Here is a 12,032-nt window from a genome sequence, read left to right as displayed (position 1 = left end):
GTTTTGCTGATAAAACAATGATAATGAAGCTCTGTCACTTCTATGGCTCCTCCTTGTACATTAGTAATTCACTGCAGGAGAGGATGATGTAATCACTGGGTTGTGCCTGAAGGCAGAATAATCAATCGCTGCACCAACCCCCAGCTGCTGTATATGAGTGATCCAGCTCAGGTTGATTAGTCAAGTCCTGAATGTTATAATTGTTTTTTCAGAAAAAACACTCAGCTCAGGGATTAACCAAGATATGTTCCTACATCAGTGTAACTACAGCATTCTCAAGGTATGTTTGCTTCATACTGCATCAAATCAAGGCTCCATTAACACCTATGCAGGCCGGAGCCTCACAGGTTCATTTGTACAATTTTAAAAGCCATTTTTTGTAAAAACCAGGGCATAAGAAGATAAAAGAAGAGCAGATCCTGCCAGAGTGGGCACACACAGGTATGTCAGTGTGCTTGATTTACAATCCTTCATCCTGGTGGTAGATGTCCTTTAAGTACAGGTAGCATATGGTTTAAAAAGTGGAAAAGTCTAGCACAGACCTTATAAGTGATTTATTAGTGTAGAGTATTGCAGGCTATTTTCATTGTGTTTCAGAGAATAAAAGATCCCTATGCCACAGTCTGTAATAAAAACATTCTTAGTGTAGCTATGTCTCCACCAAGTGCTGACTATGACTGCTATGAGCCACTAGAGGTCAGCACAGGAGTCTCCGCTTCCCTAGTAATATGTGTAATAGGGAGCAGAAGATCAGCAGCAGTTTCTCTTTGCTTTATTTCGTGTGTATGTTATAAGGCAGTGATGGTGAACCTTTTAGAGACCGAGTGCCCAAACTGCAACCCAGACCCACTTATTTATTGCAAAGTGCCAACACAGCAGTTCTAGCATTAACTTATTAAAATCTTCTTACTCTGTTCTGCAGCTTTCAACGGTCCCGAGGACACCAATATCGTTGACAAAAGGAGAGAAAATTCAGATTGCCATTGGAGTTCCCTTTACAACCCACTAACCAGGAAGAATTGTGGAGCTAAGAGCAGGAGCTTCAATGGTGCCAATGCCAATGGTGCCATGTCCACACCTTCTCTTCCTGCAGTCTCAGGTAGACCCAGATGCTTCACTTTAAAATAAATTTGAGTGTGTCACGCCCTGGGCTACCTGAGCCTGCAGGAGGATCTCTTAAGTCCTGTCTGGTGAATTCTGTGCTGGGGCAACAGCCCGAGTGCCCACTGAGTGGACTCAGAGTGCCACCTCTGGCACCAGTGCCATAGGTTCGCCACCACTGTTATAAGGGGTGGGGTGGGGTTTCTTTGCAGTTTTTAAAATGTTATTGTTTTCTGTTTCAAGGAATTACGTTACCCATTTTGTTGTATGACATGGGACATTGCTGGATGAGTAGAGAACACAAGGAAGGAACCATGTGTTACTGAAGACGGTTCTGACACACACTTGCATTCATATGGCCATGTAGCTGTATGAGAGGTCCAACTCCTGCTGTACAAAACATTCCCCAAACCATGACACTTCCTCCACCACCTTTCACGGACTCTTTACACACTTTGGGTTCAGACTTTCCCCAGTTTGTCGACGATCATAACGTTTCCCCATCAAATCCAAATAAATGAAACTAGCTTCCATCACTTAAATGAACTGTGGAGCACATCTTCTCTGACCACACATCACACTTCTCAGCAAAGGGGAGTCCAGCGTTTTTGATTTTCTGTTTGTAGTGACGAAAAGGGGATTTTCAGTCCAAATTCTCTTACAAGTCCAGACACTATGAAGAGACAAACCCTTAGGCTACATTCACACTACCGTATGGGGGACGTATATACGGCCGATATACACTCACCGGCCACTTTATTAGGTACACCTGTCCAACTGCTCGTTAACACTTAATTTCTAATCAGCCAATCACATGGCGGCAACTCAGTGCATTTAGGCATGTAGACATGGTCAAGACAATCTCCTGCAGTTCAAACCGAGCATCAGTATGGGGAAGAAAGGTGATTTGAGGCCTTTGAACGTGGCATGGTTGTTGGTGCCAGAAGGGCTGGTCTGAGTATTTCAGAAACTGCTGATCTACTGGGATTTTCACGCACAACCATCTCTAGGGTTTACAGAGAATGGTCCGAAAAAGAAAAAGCATCCAGTGAGCGGCAGTTCTGTGGGCGGAAATGCCTTGTTGATGCCAGAGGTCAGAGGAGAATGGGCAGACTGGTTCGAGCTGATAGAAAGGCAACAGTGACTCAAATCGCCACCCGTTACAACCAAGGTAGGCAGAAGAGCATCTCTGAACGCACAGTACGTCGAATTTTGAGGCAGATGGGCTACAGCAGCAGAAGACCACACCGGGTGCCACTCCTTTCAGCTAAGAACAGGAAACTGAGGCTACAATTTGCACAAGCTCATCGAAATTGGACAGTAGAAGATTGGAAAAACGTTGCCTGGTCTGATGAGTCTCGATTTCTGCTGCAACATTCGGATGGTAGGGTCAGAATTTGGCGTCAACAACATGAAAGCATGGATCCATCCTGCCTTGTATCAACGGTTCAGGCTGGTGGTGGTGTCATGGTGTGGGGAATATTTTCTTGGCACTCTTTGGGCCCCTTGGTACAACGCCACAGCCTACCTGAGTATTGTTGCTGACCATGTCCATCCCTTTATGAGCACAATGTACCCTGTAACATCTGATGGCTACTTTCAGCAGGATAATGCGCCATGTCATAAAGCTGGAATCATCTCAGACTGGTTTCTTGAACATGACAATGAGGTCACTGGACACAAATGGCCTCCACAGTCACCAGATCTCAATCCAATAGAGCATCTTTGGGATGTGGTGGAACGGGAGATTCGCATCATGGATGTGCAGCCGACAAATCTGCGGCAACTGTGTGATGCCATCATGTCAATATGGACCAAAATCTCTGAGGAGCTTCCAGCACCTTGTTGTATCTATGCCACGAAGAATTGAGGCAGTTCTGAAGGCAAAAGGGGGTCCAACCTGTTACTAGCATGGTGTACCTAATAAAGTGGCCGGTGAGTGTACGTCCCCAATAGACGGCAATGGGCGCACGGCGCCCTACGGGAGCGGTACGGTGCAGCACACGTGTGGCACCATATCGATCCGTACCCGGGAAAAAGATAGGACCTGTCCTATCTTTTCCCGTAATACGGCGTCGTGCGCCATGTATCCCTATGGAGAGGGGCGGGGGTGACTGCACTCACCTCCTCCTCGTGCACTACCGTTGCACGCTACGCTACCGGCGGGCAACAGCAGTGTGAATGTAGCCTTAGGGTGATGCCACAGATGGTGTTTTGAACCCATTTTTGGTCTGTTTTTAAACAGTCGGTCCAAAAACGCCTGCATTTTTTTGAAAACGCATCCGTTTTTGACCAGTTTTAATTAAGGTAATTGGTAAAACCTGTCAAAAACAGATGCATTTTTTTTTTAAACGGACTGCTTAAAAACGGACCAAAAACGGGTTCAAAACGCCATGTGTGGCATCACCCTTACCTCCTTCAGTGATGACTTGGTAAGCAATTCCAGCTGCAGGGTTCAATCGATTACCCATGGAGATTCTCCGCATTATCCTGTCCGCTTTTGCATGTGTCCTACGAGTGAGCAGCCTTCTTGGGGGACTTGAATGAGTTAGGGTGAAGACACACGTGGCGTTTTTACTAAGTGCGTTTTCAGATTGTAAAAACCGCATGCGCTAAAAAACGCCTTAGTTTCAAAAAACGCATGCGTCTTTTGAAAACGCATGCGTTTGTCCGTTTTTAATTGCGCAAATTCGGAAAACCGGACAAAAACGCAAGCATTTTTTACAATCTGAAAACGCACTTATTAAAAACGGCCCAAAAACGGACTTAGTAAAAACGCCACGTGTGTCTTCACCCTAAGTGATGTTGTAAAGATGCAAAATTATAGAAATCACAGACTTGGAACAACCAACTTGCTATGGCTACTAGGGTCACCCCTTTGGCCTTCATTTGGACAACCTACTGCCGGAGGGTTTCAGCCACTTTGAAACGGCACAAGAATTTTGGAAAGTCAGAGAAAACTGGAAAGTTACTGCCAGGTACATCGGGTTCGTCATCCGATTGAGGGAATTAGCATCAGGTGACTTACAGATATCTGAAAGTGTTCTCTAATTTTGATCAGTGTCTTTTCCAATGATCTCATTTACATTTCTATTCTGTGTTTAGAATATACACAGTTTATGAAATAAGTTTCAAATTTTGTTATTTTACTCACATTGGGATAGTCACATAGGAGACAAGGAGAAGAGGGAGATAGGTAAGTATGTGGTAGATTTCCTTTAAATTAGCCCAATTCAATAGTCTAAACTGGAAAATACTCAGATCCACTGCGGCTTCATTACAACCCGAGTTTATATTTAAAGGGAATCTACCACCAGGATGAAACACTGTATGCAAATGAGCCAGAGGCTCCATAAATACCTATGAAGCCCGGAGCCCCTTAGGCTCATTTGCATACAGTCTTTTATCCTGGTGGTAGATGTTCTTTAAAAGAAATACCCCACCAGGAGAAAGGGTTGTAAACCAAGCACACCGACATACAGGCGTGTGCCCCCTCTGCCAAGATCTGCTTTTCTTTTAGCTTCTTATGTTCTGGTTTTCACAAAAACCTCAATAAACAGCTATGAAGCCCGTAGCCCCTCATTAGCATAATTTTTAAAGCCCTTTTATTTGTAAAAACGAGAACATAAGAAGCTAAAAGAAGAGCCGATCTTGACAGAGGGGGCACACACACACCAGTATGTCAGTGTGCTTGGTTTACAATCCTCCATCCTGGTGGTAGATTTTTTAACCCAAAGTGCAGTCATATACTGCTGGTACTTTTAGTTCCACATCTATCTGTGGCCTTGAAGACCTACCTGTAGTTACATAATAGATCCCATGTGTCATGAAATCATTTACTTGGCTGATAAATAGTAAGTGCATGACGAGGAGCACATGATCCGTCTCCGTGACTCAGCTGGAAGTGACGATACTCGCTGGTTCTTACAGACTGATGTATGGACCCCCTCCCACTCCCCCCAGCTGTTATCTCTACCAGCTCTACCCTCCCCCCTCTGATGAAACTAAAAGAGACTCCCAACATCAATGGTCAAACAAAAATCCCCCTAAAGGCGCATTCACACATTGTGTTTTGTTTGCCTAATTACAATGTTGTAAACAGGCACAGTATATACAGCTAGTAAAGGGAGGGGGTATATAGTAGAGGGGGCACAGTATATACAGCTAGTAAAGGGAGGAGGGTATATAGTAGAGGGGGCACAGTATATACAGCTAGTAAAGGGAGGGGGTATATAGTAGAGGGGGCACAGTATATACAGCTAGTAAAGGGAGAGGGTATATAGTAGAGGGGGCACAGTATATACAGCTAGTAAAGGGAGGGGGTATATAGTAGAGGGGGCACAGTATATACAGCTAGTAAAGGGAGGAGGGTATATAGTACAGGGGGCACAGTATATACAGCTAGTAAAGGGAGAGGGTATATAGTAGAGGGGGCACAGTATATACAGCTAGTAAAGGGAAGGGGTATATAGTAGAGGGGGCACAGTATATACAGCTAGTAAAGGGAGGGGGTATATAGTAGAGGGGGCACAGTATATACAGCTAGTAAAGGGAGGGGGTATATAGTAGAGGGGGCACAGTATATACAGCTAGTAAAGGGAGGCGGGTATACAGTAGAGGGGGCACAGTATATACAGCTAGTAAAGGGAGGGGGTATATAGTAGAGGGGGCACAGTATATACAGCTAGTAAAGGGAGGGGGTATATAGTAGAGGGGGCACAGTATATACAGCTAGTAAAGGGAGGAGGGTATATAGTACAGGGGGCACAGTATATACAGCTAGTAAAGGGAGGGGGTATATAGTAGAGGGGGCACAGTATATACAGCTAGTAAAGGGAGGGGGTATATAGTAGAGGGGGCACAGTATATACAGCTAGTAAAGGGAGGGGGTATATAGTAGAGGGGGCACAGTATATACAGCTAGTAAAGGGAGAGGGTATATAGTACAGGGGGCACAGTATATACAGCTAGTAAAGGGAGGAGGGTATATAGTAGAGGGGGCACAGTATATACAGCTAGTAAAGGGAGGAAGGTATATAGTAGAGGGGGCACAGTATATACAGCTAGTAAAGGGAGAGGGTATATAGTAGAGGGGGCACAGTATATACAGCTAGTAAAGGGAGGAGGGTATATAGTAGAGGGGGCACAGTATATACAGCTAGTAAAGGGAGGAGGGTATATAGTAGAGGGGGCACAGTATATACAGCTAGTAAAGGGAGGGGGTATATAGTAGAGGGGGCACAGTATATACAGCTAGTAAAGGGAGGGGGTATATAGTAGAGGGGGCACAGTATATACAGCTAGTAAAGGGAGGGGGTATATAGTAGAGGGGGCACAGTATATACAGCTAGTAAAGGGAGGCGGGTATACAGTAGAGGGGGCACAGTATATACAGCTAGTAAAGGGAGGGGGTATATAGTAGAGGGGGCACAGTATATACAGCTAGTAAAGGGAGGGGGTATATAGTACAGGGGGCACAGTATATACAGCTAGTAAAGGGAGGGGGTATATAGTAGAGGGGGCACAGTATATACAGCTAGTAAAGGGAGGCGGGTATACAGTAGAGGGGGCACAGTATATACAGCTAGTAAAGGGAGGGGGTATATAGTAGAGGGGGCACAGTATATACAGCTAGTAAAGGGAGGAGGGTATATAGTACAGGGGGCACAGTATATACAGCTAGTAAAGGAAGAGGGTATATAGTAGAGGGGGCACAGTATATACAGCTAGTAAAGGGAGGGGGTATATAGTAGAGGGGGCACAGTATATACAGCTAGTAAAGGGAGGGGGTATATAGTAGAGTGGGCACAGTATATACAGCTAGTAAAGGGAGAGGGTATATAGTACAGGGGGCACAGTATATACAGCTAGTAAAGGGAGGAGGGTATATAGTAGAGGGGGCACAGTATATACAGCTAGTAAAGGGAGGAAGGTATATAGTAGAGGGGGCACAGTATATACAGCTAGTAAAGGGAGAGGGTATATAGTAGAGGGGGCACAGTATATACAGCTAGTAAAGGGAGGAGGGTATATAGTAGAGGGGGCACAGTATATACAGCTAGTAAAGGGAGGAGGGTATATAGTAGAGGGGGCACAGTATATACAGCTAGTAAAGGGAGGGGGTATATAGTAGAGGGGGCACAGTATATACAGCTAGTAAAGGGAGGGGGTATATAGTAGAGGGGGCACAGTATATACAGCTAGTAAAGGGAGAGGGTATATAGTACAGGGGGCACAGTATATACAGCTAGTAAAGGGAGGAGGGTATATAGTAGAGGGGGCACAGTATATACAGCTAGTAAAGGGAGGAGGGTATATAGTAGAGGGGGCACAGTATATACAGCTAGTAAAGGGAGGGGGTATATAGTAGAGGGGGCACAGTATATACAGCTAGTAAAGGGAGGGGGTATATAGTACAGGGGGCACAGTATATACAGCTAGTAAAGGGAGGGGGTATATAGTACAGGGGGCACAGTATATACAGCTAGTAAAGGGAGAGGGTATATAGTACAGGGGGCACAGTATATACAGCTAGTAAAGGGAGGGGGTATATAGTAGAGGGGGCACAGAATATACAGCTAGTAAGGGGAGAAGGGTATATAGTACAGGGGGCACAGTATATACAGCTAGTAAAGGGAGGGGGTATATAGTAGAGGGGGCACAGTATATACAGCTAGTAAAGGAAGAGGGTATATAGTAGAGGGGGCACAGTATATACAGCTAGTAAAGGGAAGGGGTATATAGTAGAGGGGGCACAGTATATACAGCTAGTAAAGGGAGGGGGTATATAGTACAGGGGGCACAGTATATACAGCTAGTAAAGGGAGGAGGTATATAGTAGAGGGGGCACAGTATATACAGCTAGTAAAGGGAGGAGGGTATATAGTAGAGGGGGCACAGTATATACAGCTAGTAAAGGGAGGAGGGTATATAGTAGAGGGGGCACAGTATATACAGCTAGTAAAGGGAGGGGGTATATAGTAGAGGGGGCACAGTATATACAGCTAGTAAAGGGAGGGGGTATATAGTACAGGGGGCACAGTATATACAGCTAGTAAAGGGAGGAGGGTATATAGTAGAGGGGGCACAGTATATACAGCTAGTAAAGGGAGGAGGGTATATAGTAGAGGGGGCACAGTATATACAGCTAGTAAAGGGAGGGGGTATATAGTAGAGGGGGCACAGTATATACGGCTAGTAAAGGGAGGAGGGTATATAGTACAGGGGGCACAGTATATACGGCTAGTAAAGGGAGGGGGTATATAGTAGAGGGGGCACAGTATATACAGCTAGTAAAGGGAGGGGGTATATAGTAGAGGGGGCACAGTATATACAGCTAGTAAAGGGAGGGGGTATATAGTAGAGGGGGCACAGTATATACAGCTAGTAAAGGGAGGGGGTATATAGTAGAGGGGGCACAGTATATACAGCTAGTAAAGGAAGAGGGTATATAGTAGAGGGGACACAGTATATACAGCTAGTAAAGGGAGGGGGTATATAGTACAGGGGGCACAGTATATACAGCTAGTAAAGGGAGGAGGGTATATAGTAGAGGGGGCACAGTATATACAGCTAGTAAAGGGAGGGGGTATATAGTACAGGGGGCACAGTATATACAGCTAGTAAAGGGAGGAGGGTATATAGTAGAGGGGGCACAGTATATACAGCTAGTAAAGGGAGGAGGGTATATAGTAGAGGGGGCACAGTATATACAGCTAGTAAAGGGAGGGGGTATATAGTAGAGGGGGCACAGTATATACGGCTAGTAAAGGGAGGAGGGTATATAGTACAGGGGGCACAGTATATACGGCTAGTAAAGGGAGGGGGTATATAGTAGAGGGGGCACAGTATATACAGCTAGTAAAGGGAGGGGGTATATAGTAGAGGGGGCACAGTATATACAGCTAGTAAAGGGAGGGGGTATATAGTAGAGGGGGCACAGTATATACAGCTAGTAAAGGGAGGGGGTATATAGTAGAGGGGGCACAGTATATACAGCTAGTAAAGGAAGAGGGTATATAGTAGAGGGGACACAGTATATACAGCTAGTAAAGGGAAGGGGTATATAGTAGAGGGGGCACAGTATATACAGCTAGTAAAGGGAGGGGGTATATAGTACAGGGGGCACAGTATATACAGCTAGTAAAGGGAGGAGGGTATATAGTAGAGGGGGCACAGTATATACAGCTAGTAAAGGGAGGGGGTATATAGTAGAGGGGGCACAGTATATACAGCTAGTAAAGGGAGGAGGGTATATAGTAGAGGGGGCACAGTATATACAGCTAGTAAAGGGAGGGGGTATATAGTAGAGGGGGCACAGTATATACAGCTAGTAAAGGGAGGGGGTATATAGTAGAGGGGGCACAGTATATACAGCTAGTAAAGGGAGGGGGTATATAGTAGAGGGGGCACAGTATATACAGCTAGTAAAGGGAGGGGGTATATAGTAGAGGGGGCACAGTATATACAGCTAGTAAAGGGAGGGGGTATATAGTAGAGGGGGCACAGTATATACAGCTAGTAAAGGGAGGCGGGTATACAGTAGAGGGGGCACAGTATATACAGCTAGTAAAGGGAGGGGGTATATAGTAGAGGGGGCACAGTATATACAGCTAGTAAAGGGAGGGGGTATATAGTACAGGGGGCACAGTATATACAGCTAGTAAAGGGAGGGGGTATATAGTAGAGGGGGCACAGTATATACAGCTAGTAAAGGGAGGCGGGTATACAGTAGAGGGGGCACAGTATATACAGCTAGTAAAGGGAGGGGGTATATAGTAGAGGGGGCACAGTATATACAGCTAGTAAAGGGAGGAGGGTATATAGTACAGGGGGCACAGTATATACAGCTAGTAAAGGAAGAGGGTATATAGTAGAGGGGGCACAGTATATACAGCTAGTAAAGGGAGGGGGTATATAGTAGAGGGGGCACAGTATATACAGCTAGTAAAGGGAGGGGGTATATAGTAGAGGGGGCACAGTATATACAGCTAGTAAAGGGAGGGGGTATATAGTAGAGGGGGCACAGTATATACAGCTAGTAAAGGGAGGAGGGTATATAGTAGAGGGGGCACAGTATATACAGCTAGTAAAGGGAGGGGGTATATAGTAGAGGGGGCACAGTATATACAGGGGACAACTCCGCTACACCCCCCTCATACACACACACACACACACACGGCTCCGCTACACCCCCCCCCCCTCATACACACACAAAGCGCCGCTACACCCCCCTCATACACACACAAAGCGCCGCTACACCCCCCTCATACACACACGGCTCCGCTACACCCCCCTCATACACACACACACACGGCTCCGCTACACCCCCCTCATACACACACACACACACGGCTCCGCTACACCCCCCTCATACACACACACACGGCTCCGCTACACCCCCCCCTCATACACACACACACACACACACACACACACGGCTCCGCTACACCCCCCTAATACACACACACGGCTCCGCTACACCCCCCTAATACACACACACGGCTCCGCTACACCCCCCTAATACACACACACGGCTCCGCTACACCCCCCTAATACACACACACGGCTCCGCTACACCCCCCTAATACACACACACGGCTCCGCTACACCCCCCTAATACACACACACGGCTCCGCTACACCCCCCTAATACACACACACGGCTCCGCTACACCCCCCTAATACACACACACGGCTCCGCTACACCCCCCTAATACACACACACGGCTCCGCTACACCCCCCTAATACACACACACGGCACCGCTACACCCCCCTAATACACACACACGGCTCCGCTACACCCCCCTAATACACACACACGGCTCCGCTACACCCCCCTAATACACACACACGGCTCCGCTACACCCCCCTAATACACACACACGGCTCCGCTACACCCCCCTAATACACACACACGGCTCCGCTACACCCCCCTAATACACACACACGGCTCCGCTACACCCCCCTAATACACACAACACACAGCTCCGCTACACCCCCCTAATACACACAACACACAGCTCCGCTACACCCCCCTAATACACACAACACACAGCTCCGCTACACCCCCCTAATACACACAACACACAGCTCCGCTACACCCCCCTAATACACACAACACACAGCTCCGCTACACCCCCCTCATACACACAACACACAGCTCCGCTACACCCCCCTCATACACACAACACACAGCTCCGCTACACCCCCCTCATACACACAACACACAGCTCCGCTACACCCCCCTCATACACACAACACACAGCTCCGCTACACCCCCCTCATACACACAACACACAGCTCCGCTACACCCCCCTCATACACACAACACACAGCTCCGCTACACCCCCCTCATACACACAACACACAGCTCCGCTACACCCCCCTCATACACACAACACACAGCTCCGCTACACCCCCCTCATACACACAACACACAGCTCCGCTACACCCCTCATACACACAACACACAGCTCCGCTACACCCCTCATACACACAACACACACAGCCCTGCTACACCCCCTCATACACACACACAGCCCTGCTACACCCCCTCATACACACACACAGCTTTGCTACACCCCTCATACACACAACACACACAGCCCTGCTACACCCCCTCATACACACACACAGCCCTGCTACACCCCCTCATACACACACACAGCTTTGCTACACCCCTCATACACACACACAGCCCCGCTACACCCCTCATACACACACACAGCCCCGCTACACCCCTCATACACACACACAGCCCCGCTACACCCCTCATACACACACACAGCCCCGCTACACCCCTCATACACACACACAGCCCTGCTACACCCCTCATACACACACACAGCCCTGCTACACCCCTCATACACACACACAGCCCTGCTACACCCCCTCATACACACACACAGCCCTGCTACACCCCTCATACA

The sequence above is a fragment of the Engystomops pustulosus genome, chromosome 5, assembly GCF_040894005.1.
Source record: "Engystomops pustulosus chromosome 5, aEngPut4.maternal, whole genome shotgun sequence".
Classification (NCBI taxonomy): domain Eukaryota; kingdom Metazoa; phylum Chordata; class Amphibia; order Anura; family Leptodactylidae; genus Engystomops; species Engystomops pustulosus.
The sequence above is the reverse complement of the archived record's forward strand: the minus strand, read 5'-3'. Positions refer to the sequence as shown.